The 13,685-nt window shown below is 42.3% G+C and overlaps 1 pseudogene; it reads left to right on the top strand.

The window, feature by feature from the left end:
* The first annotated feature begins 281 nt into the window (after window positions 1-281).
* Window positions 282-3,118, top strand: LOC119284110 (annotated as a pseudogene).
* The last annotated feature ends 10,567 nt before the right edge of the window (window positions 3,119-13,685 follow it).

Consider the following 13,685-nt stretch of genomic DNA (forward strand, 5'->3'; position numbering starts at 1 on the left):
TATGCAGTGAAACTGCAATATACAATCCCACTAAACAAGCTCGCAGTTCTATTTCCTCGACATTTGAGCAGACTGGAAGTAAATACCATGAAGAAATGAGCACCGATCCCTCATGATCTGTCACCACCATGCCAAACCTTGCAAATCCTCTGCCACCATGAAGCTAGTATCGGCATATTGACCGAGAAACATGATTTTAGTTTTTTTTTCTTTGAAGGGTGGAAACAATTTTATTGTTATGTTAAAGCTGTAACATTTTTTTATGAAGTTAAAGCCGTAACATGATCGTAATATTCAATTTCGGCCAGACTATCAGGTAAAATAATACTAGTAGAAAGCCCATTAGCCCCCTGCCCTGGGTTCAAAAGTAGAAAGCCCATTAGCCGCTATTGCGAAGAGTCAGCAGCGAAGTCGCGTCCGCGACGAAGTAGCACCGGCGCTCGCCGGAAAACCGTGTTTCAATCCATCCGTGTCGGCGGAGGAAGGAGATCACGGAGGGTGGAGGAGAAGGTCGGTTCCTCCAATCCCTCCTTTCTTCGCCTTTTCCGTCCGTGAATCTGTCCTTGCGGGTCGATCTCGCGGCGGCCATGGAGCCGGATCTGGACATGGCGGCCATGAGAAAGAAGCTAGAGGATGCGGTGCTCGGCACCTGGCTGTGGGACAAGGAGCTGGACTCCATCGTGCAGGAACAGAAAGAGCGAGACGACGAAGGCGATTACGAGTACTACGAACCAGACGAACTGCACGAATCAGACCAAGAAGAAGAGGAGCTCCACTATGGTGGTTCTTGGGGGTACGGGTATACGTTCTACTACGAGGACGGGAACCCTTATTACGTCGCCGACATGGAGGAGAGGTGGGAGAATCAGATGCGGTTTCCTCCGACCATGTCCAGCGCCAAGAGACCGCGGGGGATCTGGGAAGGGTCCCTTCAGGTCGAGGGCCCGTGTCATCAGCTCGATCCAAGTCTGTTATCTGCGCAAAGCTTGCGTAAGTGGCCATGCTTAATTGCAATTGTGTGGTTTTTATTTTGCGAATCCACTTAGTTTTAAGAATATATGGTGACTAGATTTTATATAATCTGAACCCAAAGATTCTAGAACATCACAGCCTGACAGATTGGTGGTCAATTTCTAAACATCAAGCGCCCGTTGGTTCGTAAGTAGAATTTTTGATAGATACTGTTTGTTAGAATTTCTGTTCTTATTTTGAATTGCAGGATTGAAAATCATATGTACTTTTCTTATGGTTTTTTGGCATGCAATTCCAAACAGAAGTTTTGATTCAGTCCAATCTTATGAAAAAAATATTTGTTTTTGACAGCTGTGGCATGCACCTTATCCTTCAGGAAAATTTCTTACGTTTTTTATGTGAATCCACTTAGTTTTGAATCCTGCAAACCAACCGAATTATCAGGCCTCAAATATGTTTGTACCGGTGGCAAAATTTTAAAAAGTTTGACGGTATGCCTTTATTAAAAAAAGTTTGCATGTACATGCCCATTTGTAGCTCAAGCAAGTCATATTCTGTATTTCTACACCATGTCCAATGATTTGCTTGTGAACCAAGGGAAGGGAGATCCATAAGTCATAAAAAACATACCTAAGCATATGTAAGGAGAAAAATCGAGAGAAGTCTTCCTTGGGTTCTATTCTAATATTCCCAAGTTCTAATCCGTATGACGTTATACATGTATCCACATCACAACTTTTGATATCTAATGATTTGTTTTCATATTGCCTGCAGTGCCTCCATTGCCCAGATGGGAAAACCGTTGGGTCGACAAAAGAGAGAACGAACCTTGTCGACGGGCTATCCAAGTTTTTAGTTTGAATTGATTGTCTCCTCATGATGCCGCGTTAGAGGTGTACGGTATGATTGCGTTCCGAGATGTATGTAACAACCAACTACGCAACTATATCTTTGAATACTCTAGAGACAAACCATGTAAGCTTAAGCCGGTGAGTTATGTTGTACCTTTTTCTTATTGTCTCTTTATTGAAGACTATTGAAGAAACCTGCAGGATATATGTCTAACTATACAATATACAGGGTTCTTGTAAGCTTCAACCTCTACTTAACCCGCATCAAGGCATCTATGCAGTTGGGCTTGTGCTAATTGAATATCGTTTGCTAATTAAAGACCAAGAAGGTGAAGATGATAAGGTGTTAATAGACGGATATTCGGTCTATGCTCCATCTTTCTATGCAGAATATGAAAGGCTCCATTGGCACATTAACACTGGCCACCACGGCAGCGTCGATCTAAGAATGGCTTCTATCCCAAAGGCCGTATTGGCTGTGTTGGAGTTTGAGGTGCATCATCTTGGGGACAATTTGTTTGATTCACTTACAATAACTGCGGTTTATCGTACCATGCAAGGGGGTGCTTTTTCAGTCTTCAATGGCAAGTTGAGTGTTTGCAGGCTGCCACCGGTCACAGTTTGTGTGGATTACACCAAGAATTTGACTATAGACTTGTACACGTACAACAGTCACTCAGGTGATGATAATTGCTATCCTGATGGCGTTGTTGGTGATTCGAAAATTCCTGGATATTTTCATTACGACATTGAGGATATTATGTCTGACACCGTGTGGTTTAAACCGCAGAAGAGTGGAAGCTCGACAAAATATTCAAGTAATTTGTACGGTCTTGTAATGTCAGTGAAGGTCACATGGTCTAGCTTGTGTGTACCATGTCAGTAAGATTTATATGTGCAAGGTTTGTACAATATACTTCCATATAAAAGTGTTTTCTTAGTTAGAATTGATTAATTTAGAGTTATTTTCACTCTTTTACCCGCAAGTTTCATCGTTTGTGACATATATTACTAAATTTATACTCCATTTAAGCAAACTCGTCCCACATTTTACCCCATTTAGTATTTTCCTCAGTGTTAGTGCTGATTGGTCGTGCCACCTTTGAGGTTTCTCATTCTTTGGTTTTTGTCGCTTAGTCTTTTTTTCAGCAGCAAACCGTCCGGCGCACTGGTCCACTGCTCCAGCCACTCGCACGACCTCCGCTCCCTTCGTGAAGCCTGTTGGAGAGATTGTCGTTGCCGCCCCTCCACCTGTGGAAGTTGTTGCTCCGACGCGGGTGGACAACGGCAAGTAGGACACGAGGGAGGTGCCAACGGAGTGGGGTGGCGTGGGATGTTGCCGCCGGGCGCCACTATCTCTCTCGGTGTGCTGCTGCAGCTGCCTTGCACGCCGGTGTATCGCAGACGAGCTGCTTGATGGAATGCACTCCCTCTAGCTGAGGGACAAATAGCTCTTCTCGCGGGCATACATGGTGCCTCACATTGAGGACCACCCGTACCAGTGCGCCCCCAAGGTGGCATTCCTCCCTGGTGTGCATGTGTGTTGTGTGCAAGCTCGTGGGTGTGTTGTGTATGTGCTCAATTGACCCACGGCAGCCCGAGCGCCTCGCCCATCCCCTCCCTCGTCCACGCGTGGTGCCGAAGTCGATGGCTTGTCGCGAGCTTGGTGCAGTTGTTGTGCTTTCGCTGGCAAAGAGCTAAAAAGCATGGACGCGGGGTGGAAAGAGGGGGATACGCATACGTGGAAACGAGATATATAAAATAAAATAAAAATAAGCCATGTAATATAGAGTTAAGACAGAAAATTAATGAGAAAGAGATCAGAATACTGCCCCATCCATTGTCTCTTCTATCAAATGCTTGATGCTTGATTGATCCTTTTCCCGTGTCATTGCAAGTTGCATCTTCGCTCTCACCCCTGGGCAATCGATTGGCTACCTACCTAAAAACAAGCAGCCAAGTAGCAAGAATTCATCATTCAAGATTCAGCAGCACTGCAAGCATTCAAGTATTCAACTACTCAAGGGAGTAGCAGTTGGCGAGCAGCACAAGCATTCAATGAGCAAAACGTCGAAAGCTCTCTTCACATCCTTTCTAGTCAGCTCTTGACGTATTGCAAAGTGAGATCTTTTGTTACCTTTTGGATGTGGGATTGCTTTGACAAATGTGGCCCATGGAGGATTGATGCCATCCCTAAGGTTGTAAGCCATCATGTACTCACAACCATTGAACTTATAGTTGCAAGGAAGAGCTTCTCTGGCAACAAGTCTAGCAAGCAGTTGTGATCTCAGCAACACATTCATGTCATTATGAGAGCCAAGCAACCCAAAGGATGAATGTCAAATTCATATATCATCCAATGCAACAGCCTCGAGAATGATTGTTGGATTGTTGCAATGGCCTCTGTACTGAACTTTCCACCCGGAAGTATAATTCATCGATCTCCACTGCATGCAGTCAATTGATCCTAACATCCCAAACCAACCACTTTCTTCACTCGATGCCAAAAGACTCTCGGTGTCTTCATCGTTGGGTGCCCTCAAGTACTCTACCTCAAAGATATCAATCACGGTCTTGTGTATCTTCGAACAACCTCCAAGATTGTATCTTCCCCGATGGGGACATAGTCATCAATGTCATCGGTCAAACACTCGTAGGCTAGAACTCCAACAGTCGCGATACACTTCATCAAAGGGCTTGCACTTATCTCTTTGCATGCAGTCCTCCTGAGCTTGAACCAATCATCATGCTTCTCCACAAGTTTTGCAATGGTGAGAAAGAGACTTGCGTGCATTCGAAATCGACGGAGAAAATACTTCTGCGGAAAGGTTGGATTAGGGTCAAAATAATCTATGATAATATTGGCAAGGTCTTGCACTCTATCACGGTTGAGGTGTATGTTGGAAATATGAGCAATTTACCGAATGATTTTATTAACAGAAATACTAGAAAAAGCATGGCTAGTATAGCAGTGATAAAATAAGCCATGCGATTTGACAAAGAGAAGGTAAACAGCATGTTCATATATGAACCGTAACTAAACATATCTAGAGCAGACAGTATACCAAGTTGCATATATGAAATAGAGTCTACAATATCTAGGGCAAAAACTAGAACAAGGAACTGAAGCAGAACCTCTAATAGAAAGGGGAAAAACACGTACGGGACAGCAGTAGGAGCAGAGGCACTAGACTTGGGGTCGATGTCCTCCATGTTGTCGAGGAGGTTGTCGACGTCGGGGAAGTAGTCGTCGGAGTCTGGGGCGTCCGTGACGAAGAAGTCAGTAGTCGCGCAGAGCGCTCCCCAAAAACCTTATCACCCATCTCCCGTACATGACTCAAAAGGTGCGGTTTCAGAGGCCTACTGTCCCGACCTGCGGTGCACGCCGCAAGCCGGGATGGGGAAGATTGTAGCAGCAACGCAGTGCTCAGGAACTGTGTGGCGAGAGGGAGAGGACCTTCTGATGTGTCTGTCTGGAGAGGAGCGACCTCTCTTATATAGGCACAGGAGAGGGACGCGAACAGGCTGCGACGGGGGTGAAGCAATGGAGGGAGACGAAGCGAACAGGCAGCATGCGAAGAGGTGCGCCGTTCGTATTCAGTCTCCACTATAGCAAAACGTTTCAGCTCTCGTGTGACCGTTCGTATACCCGTCGTGCGTGGCAAAAATTTAGACATCGGCTCGGCTCATTCCCGCAACCCGCGGCGCGGCGCGGCGCGTCATGACGAGGCGAGGCGAGGCGTGGCGGGCGGCGGAGCGCGCGTGTATGTCCCTCTTGTTTCATGCTCATACATGTGGGGAAAGAACCTCCCTTATAAAGAGGTTCAACTCCCTCTAAACTAGAAATATGGGACTAAACTTTAGTTCCACCTCTTGCCTTGCACGAATGGGCTGCGTGGGCTTCTAGGATTTATTAGGAATTCTGAAACTGCTATTGGGCTAGGCCCAAATAGACAAAAATTCCAACAACCCCCACCAGATGCCAGAGGCACAAAAATTTGCCTTTGGTTCCAAAACACTGTTTTATATACCGGTACTGCAGTGGAGACTGTTAAGTTGAACTTCCACCTAGAACTCTATGCTACACTACTAAGCAACTTGAACAGTGGACTGGGCCTTGAACTACAAGTTTTCTGCGAATCTAGCTTCACACAAAGCCTTGACCGGTACGTGGCTACCGTGGGTCTTCCCCGCGGGTGGAGCTTATGCGTCATACTCTGAGACCTTTCATGAGTTTACTAGAGAGAACCCTACTCTCATAGATTGCGACGTTTTAACAATTAGACTCATATAGGTGCGTTCTTCAAAAGATGTTCTGCAGGACAACATCTCTGCTTCAAAGAGCCACTTAGAACACATTAAGATATACATCAACCTGCCATGCAGATTAGGAGAGTATTGCATCTTCATGGAGTGGTATTTTTAATAGTAAGGGTACTCTCCTCCCAGTTGACCAACAGCTTGTCTTCCACATCTAATTCACGGGATTTGCGATCACAAAGAATAGGTTACCACTGTGAACAACTCATATTGAGGGTCTCATACCCATCTCCCTCGATGAATTATCTATCACATTACGTGATAGACCCTTAGTAAAAGGATCTGCCAGATTTTTAGACGTTTGGATATAATCCAATGCAATAACTCCGGAGTTTCTCATTTTCCTAACAAACTTTAACCTTCTCTGAACGTGTCTTGATGACTTCATGTTATCCTTTGAGCTGTTCATTTTCGTGATCACAGTTTGATTGTCGCAGTTCATAAGGATACCCGGTACAGGTTTCTCAACAACCGACAAGTCATTCAAGAGCCGGCGAAGCCAATCTGCTTCGACCGTAGCTGTATCTAGTGCTGTGAGTTCTCCTTTCATTGTTGACCTCGTTAAGATGGTTTGCTTGCAAGACTTCCAAGAAACAGCGCCACCTCCATGAGTGAATACATAACCGCTCGTGGTCTTAATTTATCTCATCAGCATCTGAGATCCAGTTTGAGTTACTATACCCTTCAAGCACCTTTGGATGCCCAGTGTAGTGAACTCCATAATTTGCAGTGCCTTTCAAATAATGCAAAACTCTCTCTAGAGCTTTCCAATGCACATCTCCTGGGTTTGAGACAAATCGGCTCAGTTTGCTAACAACAAAAGAGATGTCAGGTCTTGTAGCACTGGCTAAGTACATAAGCGAGCCAATAATATGAGAATATTTCAATTGGTCTCTAGCAATTCTTCGATTCTTTCGAAGCAATGCTACGTCTTGAGCTTGCGTTGGTTTTCCTTGAAGAGGAAAGGGTGATGCAGCAATATTAGCGTAAGTATTTCCCTCAGTTTTTGAGAACCAAGGTATCAATCCAGTAGGAGGCTCCTCAAAAGTCCCACACACCTACACAAACAAACAAAGAACTCGCAATCAATGCAATAAAGGGGTTGTCAATCCCTTCACGGCCACTTGCGAAAGTGAGATCTGATAGAGATAGTATGATAAGATAACTATATTTTTGGTATTTTATAATATAGATGCAAAAAGTAAAGATGCAAATAAAAGTAGATTGGAAGCAAATATGATAAGAGATAGACCTGGGGGCCATAGGTTTCACTAGAGGCTTCTTTCGAGATAGCATAAGTATAACGGTGGGTGAACAAATTACTGTCGAGCAATTGATAGAAAAGTGAATAATTATGAGATTATCTAGGCATGATCATGTATATAGGAATCACTTCCGCAACAAGTAGACCGACTCCTGCCTGCATCTACTACTATTACTCCACACATCGACCGACTCCTGCCTGCATCTAGAGTATTAAGTTCACAAAGAACAGAGTAACGCATTAAGCAAGATGACATGATGTAGAGGGATAAACTCAAGCAATATGATATAGACCTCATCTTGTTATCCTCGATGGCAACAATACATTACGTGCCTTGCAACCCTTTTTGTCACTGGGTGAGGACACCACAAGATTGAACCCAAAGCTAAGCACTTCTCCCATGGCAAGACAGATCAATCTAGTAGGCCAAACCAAACTGATAATTCAAAGAGACTTGCAAAGATAACTAAATCATACATAAAAGAATTCAGAGAAGATTCAAATATTATTCATAGACAAACTTGATCATAAATACACAATTCATCGGATCTTGACAAACACACCGCAAAAAGAGATTACATCGAATAGATCTCCACAAGAGAGGGGGAGAACATTGTATTGAGATCCAAAAAGAGAGAAGAATCCATCCAGCTAATAACTATGGACCCGTAATTCTGTGGTAAACTACTCACAACTCATCAGAGGGGCAAGGATGTTGATGTAGAAGCCCTCCATGGTCGATTCCCCCTCCGGCAGAGTGCCGGTGAAGGCTCCAAGATGAGATCTCGTGGATACAGAAGGTTACGATGGTGAAAATTGTGTTTCGTCTACTCCCTGGATGTTTTTGGGGTATGTAGGCTTATATAGGAGGAAGAAGTACGTCGGTGGATGTCCGAGGGTTCCACGAGACAGGGGGCGCGTCCTATAGGGGGGGGGCGCCCTCCTCTCTCGTAGCCGCCTTGGCTGCTTCTTGACTTGCACTCCAAGTCCTCTGGATCACGTTCGTTCCAAAGATCATGCCTCCGAAGGTTTCATTCTGTTTGGACTCCGTTTGATATTCCTTTTCTTCGAAATACTGAAATAGGCAAAAAAGAAACAGCAATACGGGTTGGGCCTCCGGTTAGTAGGTTAGTCCAAAAAATGATATAAATGTGTAAAATAAAGACCATAAACATCCAAAAGGGGTAATATAATAGCATGGAACAATCAAAAATTATAGATACGTTGGAGACGTATCAAGCATCCCCAAGCTTAATTCATGCTCGTCCTTGAGTAGGTAAATGATAAAAAGAGAATTTTTGATGTGGAATGCTACCTAGCATAATTCTCAATGTAATTTTATTTATTGTGGCATCCAAATGATTCAAAATAAAAGTTCATATTGATGAAAGAAATAGTAACACTTCAAGCACACTACTCAAAGTAATCATGTCTTCTCAAAATAACATGGCAAAAGAAAGTTCATCCCTACAAAATCATATAGTTAGGCTATGCTTCATTTTCGTCACACAAAGATGTTCCCAACTTCTATACCCCCAATGACAAGCCAAGCAATTGTTTCATACTTAAATAATCTCAAACTTTTTCAACCTTCACGCAATACATGAGCGTGAGCCATGGACATAGCACTATGGGTGGAATAGAATATGATGATGGGGATTGTGTGGAGAAGACAAAAAAAAGAGAAGAAGGTCTCACATTGACGAGGATAATCAACGGGCTATGGAGATGCCCATTAATTGATGTCAACATGAGGAGTAGGGATTGCCATGCAACGGATGCACTAGAGCTATAAATGAATACTCAACAAAAGAAAACTAGTGGGTGTACATCCAACTTGCTTGCTCACGAAGACCTAGGGCATTTGAGGAAGCCTGAGGGAGTCCCGGATTAGGGGGTGTCCGGATGGCCGGACTATGACCTTTGGCCGGACTCCCGGACTATGAAGATACAAGATTGAAGACTTTGTCCCGTGTCCGGATAAGACTTTCCTTGGCGTGGAAGGCAAGCTTGGCGATTCGATATGAAGATCTCCTCCCATCGTAACCGACTCTGTGTAACCCTAGCCCTCTCTGGTATCTATATAAACCGGAGAGTTTTAGTCCGTAGGACGAACAACAATCATACCATAGGCTAGCTTCTAGGGTTTAGCCTCTCCGATCTCGTGGTAGATCAACTCTTGTACTACCCATATCATCAATATTAATCAAGCAGGAGTAGGGTTTTACCTCCATCGAGAGGGCCCGAACCTGGGTAAAAACACCGTGTCCCTTGTCTCCTGTTACCATCCGCCTAGACGCACAGTTCGGGACTTCCTACCCGAGATCCGCCGGTTTTGACAAAGCCCATCGTAGGAATATACAAGCCAAGTTCTATAATGAAAAATGCCCACTAGTATGAAAATGACAACTTATGAGGCTCACTATATGAAAAACATGGTGCTACTTTGAAGCACAATATATGAGACTCACTACATGAAGAACAAGGTGCTACTTTGAAGCACAAGTGTGGAAAAAGGGATAGTAACATTGCCCTTTTATTTATTTTCTTTTTTTGGGCCTTTCTTTTTTTCTTTGGCCTTTCCCCTTTTTTTCTTTTTGGGCAATGTTCTAATAATGATGATCATCACACTTCTATTGATTACAACATATGAATTACAATTCTAAACTAGAACAAGATATGACTCTATATGAATGCCTCTGGCGGTGTACCGGGATGGTGCAATGAATCAAGAGTGACATGTATGAAAAATAATGCATAGTGGCTTTGCCACAAATACGATGTCAACTACATGATCATGCAATGGCAATATGACAAAAGTAATGTATGTCATGAAGATGAAGAACGGAACGATGGAAAGTTGCATGGCAATATATCTCGAAATGGCTATGGAAATGCCATAATAGGTAGGTATGGTGGCTGTTTTGAGGAAGATATAAGGAGGATAGAGCGTATCGTATCACGGGGTTTGGATGCACCGGCGAAGTTTGCACCAACTCTCAAGGTGAGAAAGGGCAATGCACGGTACCGAAGAGGCTAGCAATGGTGGAAAGGTAAAAGTGCGTATAATCCATGGACTCAACATTAGTCAAAAGAACTCATATACTTATTGCAAAAATTTAGAAGTCATCAAAAATCAAGTACTACGCACATGCTCCTAGGGGGATAGATTGGTAGGAAAAGACCATCGCTCGTCCCCGACCGCCACTCATAAGGATGTACAAGCCAGGTACACTTCATGTTTCAAATTTGTTACACAACTTTAACCATACGTGCATGCTATGGGATTTGCTAACTTCAACACAAGCATTCTTTGAATTCATAATCACCCAACTAGTATGGCTTTAATATCACTACCTCCATATCTCAAAACAATTATCAAGTATCAAATTGATCATAGCATCCAATTCACTTTCTATGATAGTTTTTATTATACCCAACTTGGATGCCTACCATTCTAGGACCAATTTTATAACCATAGCAAATACCATGCTGTTCTAAAAGACTCTCAAAAAGATATAAGTGAGGCATGAGAGACTAGCAATTTCTACAAAAATAAGTCACCACCGTGCTCTAAAAGATATAAGTGAAGCACTAGAACAAAAACTATCAAGCTCAACAGATATAAGTGAAGCACATAAAGTATTCTAACAAATTCTAACCAAATAGGCTTCTCCCAAAAGGTGTGTACAGAAATGATGATTGTGGTAAACTAAAAAGCAAAGACTAATATAATACACGACGCTCCAAGCAAAACACATATCATGTGGCGAATAAAAATATAGCTCCAAGTAAAGTTACCAATGAACGAAGACGAAAGAGGGGATGCCTTCCCGGGGCATCTCCAAGCTTAGGCTTTTGGCTATCCTTGAATATCTTGGGGTGCCTTGGGAATCCCCAATCTTAGGCTCTTGCCACTCCTTATTCCATAGTCCATAAAAGCTTTACCCAAAACTTGAAAACTTCACAACACAAAACTCAACAGGAAATCTTATAAGCTCCGTTAGTGAAAGAAAACAAAACCACCACATAAGGTACTGTAATTAACTCATTATTTATTTATTTTGGTGTTAAACCTACTGTATTCCAACTTCTCTATGGTTTATAAACTATTTTACTAGCCATAGATGCAGCAAAATAAGCAAACAACACACGAAAAACAGAATCTGTCAAAAACAGAACAGCCTGTAGCAATCTGTAACTAATGCAAACTTCTGGAACTCTAAAAATCCTACCAAAATAGGAAGTCCTGGACAATTTGTCTATTGATCAGCAGAAAAAAGAACCAACACAAAAGCACATTTCTGTTTTTCAGCAGAATCAAATCAACTATCATCATAGGTTATCCTATAGGTTGTACTTGGCACAAACACTAATTAAAAACACATCTAAACAGAGAGTAGATGCAAAATTTATTAGTAAACAGGAACAAAAACAAAAAACACAAAGAAAATTGGGTTGCCTCCCAACTAGCACTATCGTTTAACGCCCCTAGCTAGGCATAAAAGCGAAGATAGATCTAACGAGTGCCATCTTTGGCACTAAATTCGTAAGTAGCCCGCATGATAGATTCATAAGGTAATTTGACTTTCTTTCTTGGAAAGTGCTCCATGCCTTTCTTTAATGGAAATTGGAATCTAATATTCCCTTCCTTCATATCAATAATCGCTCCAATCGTTCTAAGGAAAGGTCTACCAAGAATAATAGGGCAAGAAAGATTGCAATCTATATCAAGAACGATAAAATCCACGGGCACCAAATTTCTATTTGCAACAATGAGAACATCATTGATCCTTCCCATTGGCTTTTTAATGGTGGAATCTGCAAGGTGCAAATTTAAACAGCAATCATCAAGATCATGGAAACCTAGAACATCACATAAAGTTTTCGGAATCGTGGAAACTTTTACCAGTCCCATAGTTATTTAAAGTCATGACCTCTCCAATCCCACTTTTACCAAATTTAGCATCAAGATCTAAAAACTCCAAATTTTTGGGACGCCTTCTAGGTAAAGTTGACTCATCATCAGTCCCATAGTTATCAAGATTCATATTGCAAAACATAGATCTAATAGGAGACGCATCAATAACTTTAAGATCCTCATCATTATTTTCATGGAAACTAGAAGAACACGCCTTTATAAAGCTATCTTTTTTAGCACGCAATCTAGCGGTTCTTTCCTTACACTCATCAATGGAAATTCTCATTGTTGTGAGAGACTCATTGATATCATGCTTAGGAGGAGAAGATCTAATTTTAAGAGAATCAACATCAAGCGAAAGTCTATCAACGTTCCTAGCCAAATCATCAACTTTGAGCAATTTTTCTTCAAGCAAATCATTAAAATTCTTTTGAGAAATCATAAATTCTTTCACACTATTCTCAAAATCAGAGGGCATCTTATTACACTGGTAGAAAAGGGGGCAATGATCCAGGCCAGGTAAGCCCATTAGTCCCGGTTCAATCCAGAACCAGGACCAATGGGGGCATTGGACTCGGTTCGTGAGCCCCGGGGGCCGACCGGGCCACGTGGGCCATTGGTCCCGGTTCGTCTGGACCTTTTGGTCCCGGTTGGTGGGACAAACCGGGACCAATGGTCCTCGCTCCTGGCCCACCACTATTGGTCCCGGTTGGGGGCATGAACCGAGACCAAAGGCCGCCCATTAGTCCCGGTTCATACCACCAACCGGGACTAAAGGGTTGGTCCTCGTTGCGGCCAGAGTTTAGTCCCACCTCGCCAACCAAAGGGGGCTCACACCGGTTTATAAGCCCCTCCCTCTCTGCCTTGTTCAGCTCCTCTCAAAATGAAAATAGATGCCCTTATACAGGGAATTTGACCTAAATTCATACTGAATTTCTCTGAAGTTAGTAGAAATTTATTATGAATTTAGGTTGAATTTTCTCTATCAGCGCATCGATGCTCATTTTTTAAGTAAAGTTAATCACAACTATTTTTTCTTTCTATTTATTTCTGAGTAGTTTTTTATATAGTTTTTTTCTGCTATATTTATTTTTTTTCTATTTATTTCTGAGTGGTAATAAGTCATTCAAAATAAGCATCTATGCTCATTTTTTTAGTAAAGTCAATCACAACTATTTTTTCTTCTATTTATTTTTGAGTAGTTTTTATATAGTTTTTTTTCTGCTATATTTATTTTTTTTCTATTTATTTCTGTTTGGTAATAAGTCATTAAAAATAAGCATCTATACTCATTTTTTTAGTAAAGTTAATCACAACTATTTTTTCTTCTATTTATTTCCGAGTAGTTTTTTATATA

The sequence above is a fragment of the Triticum dicoccoides genome, chromosome 4A, assembly GCF_002162155.2.
Source record: "Triticum dicoccoides isolate Atlit2015 ecotype Zavitan chromosome 4A, WEW_v2.0, whole genome shotgun sequence".
NCBI classification, from domain to species: Eukaryota; Viridiplantae; Streptophyta; class Magnoliopsida; order Poales; family Poaceae; genus Triticum; species Triticum dicoccoides.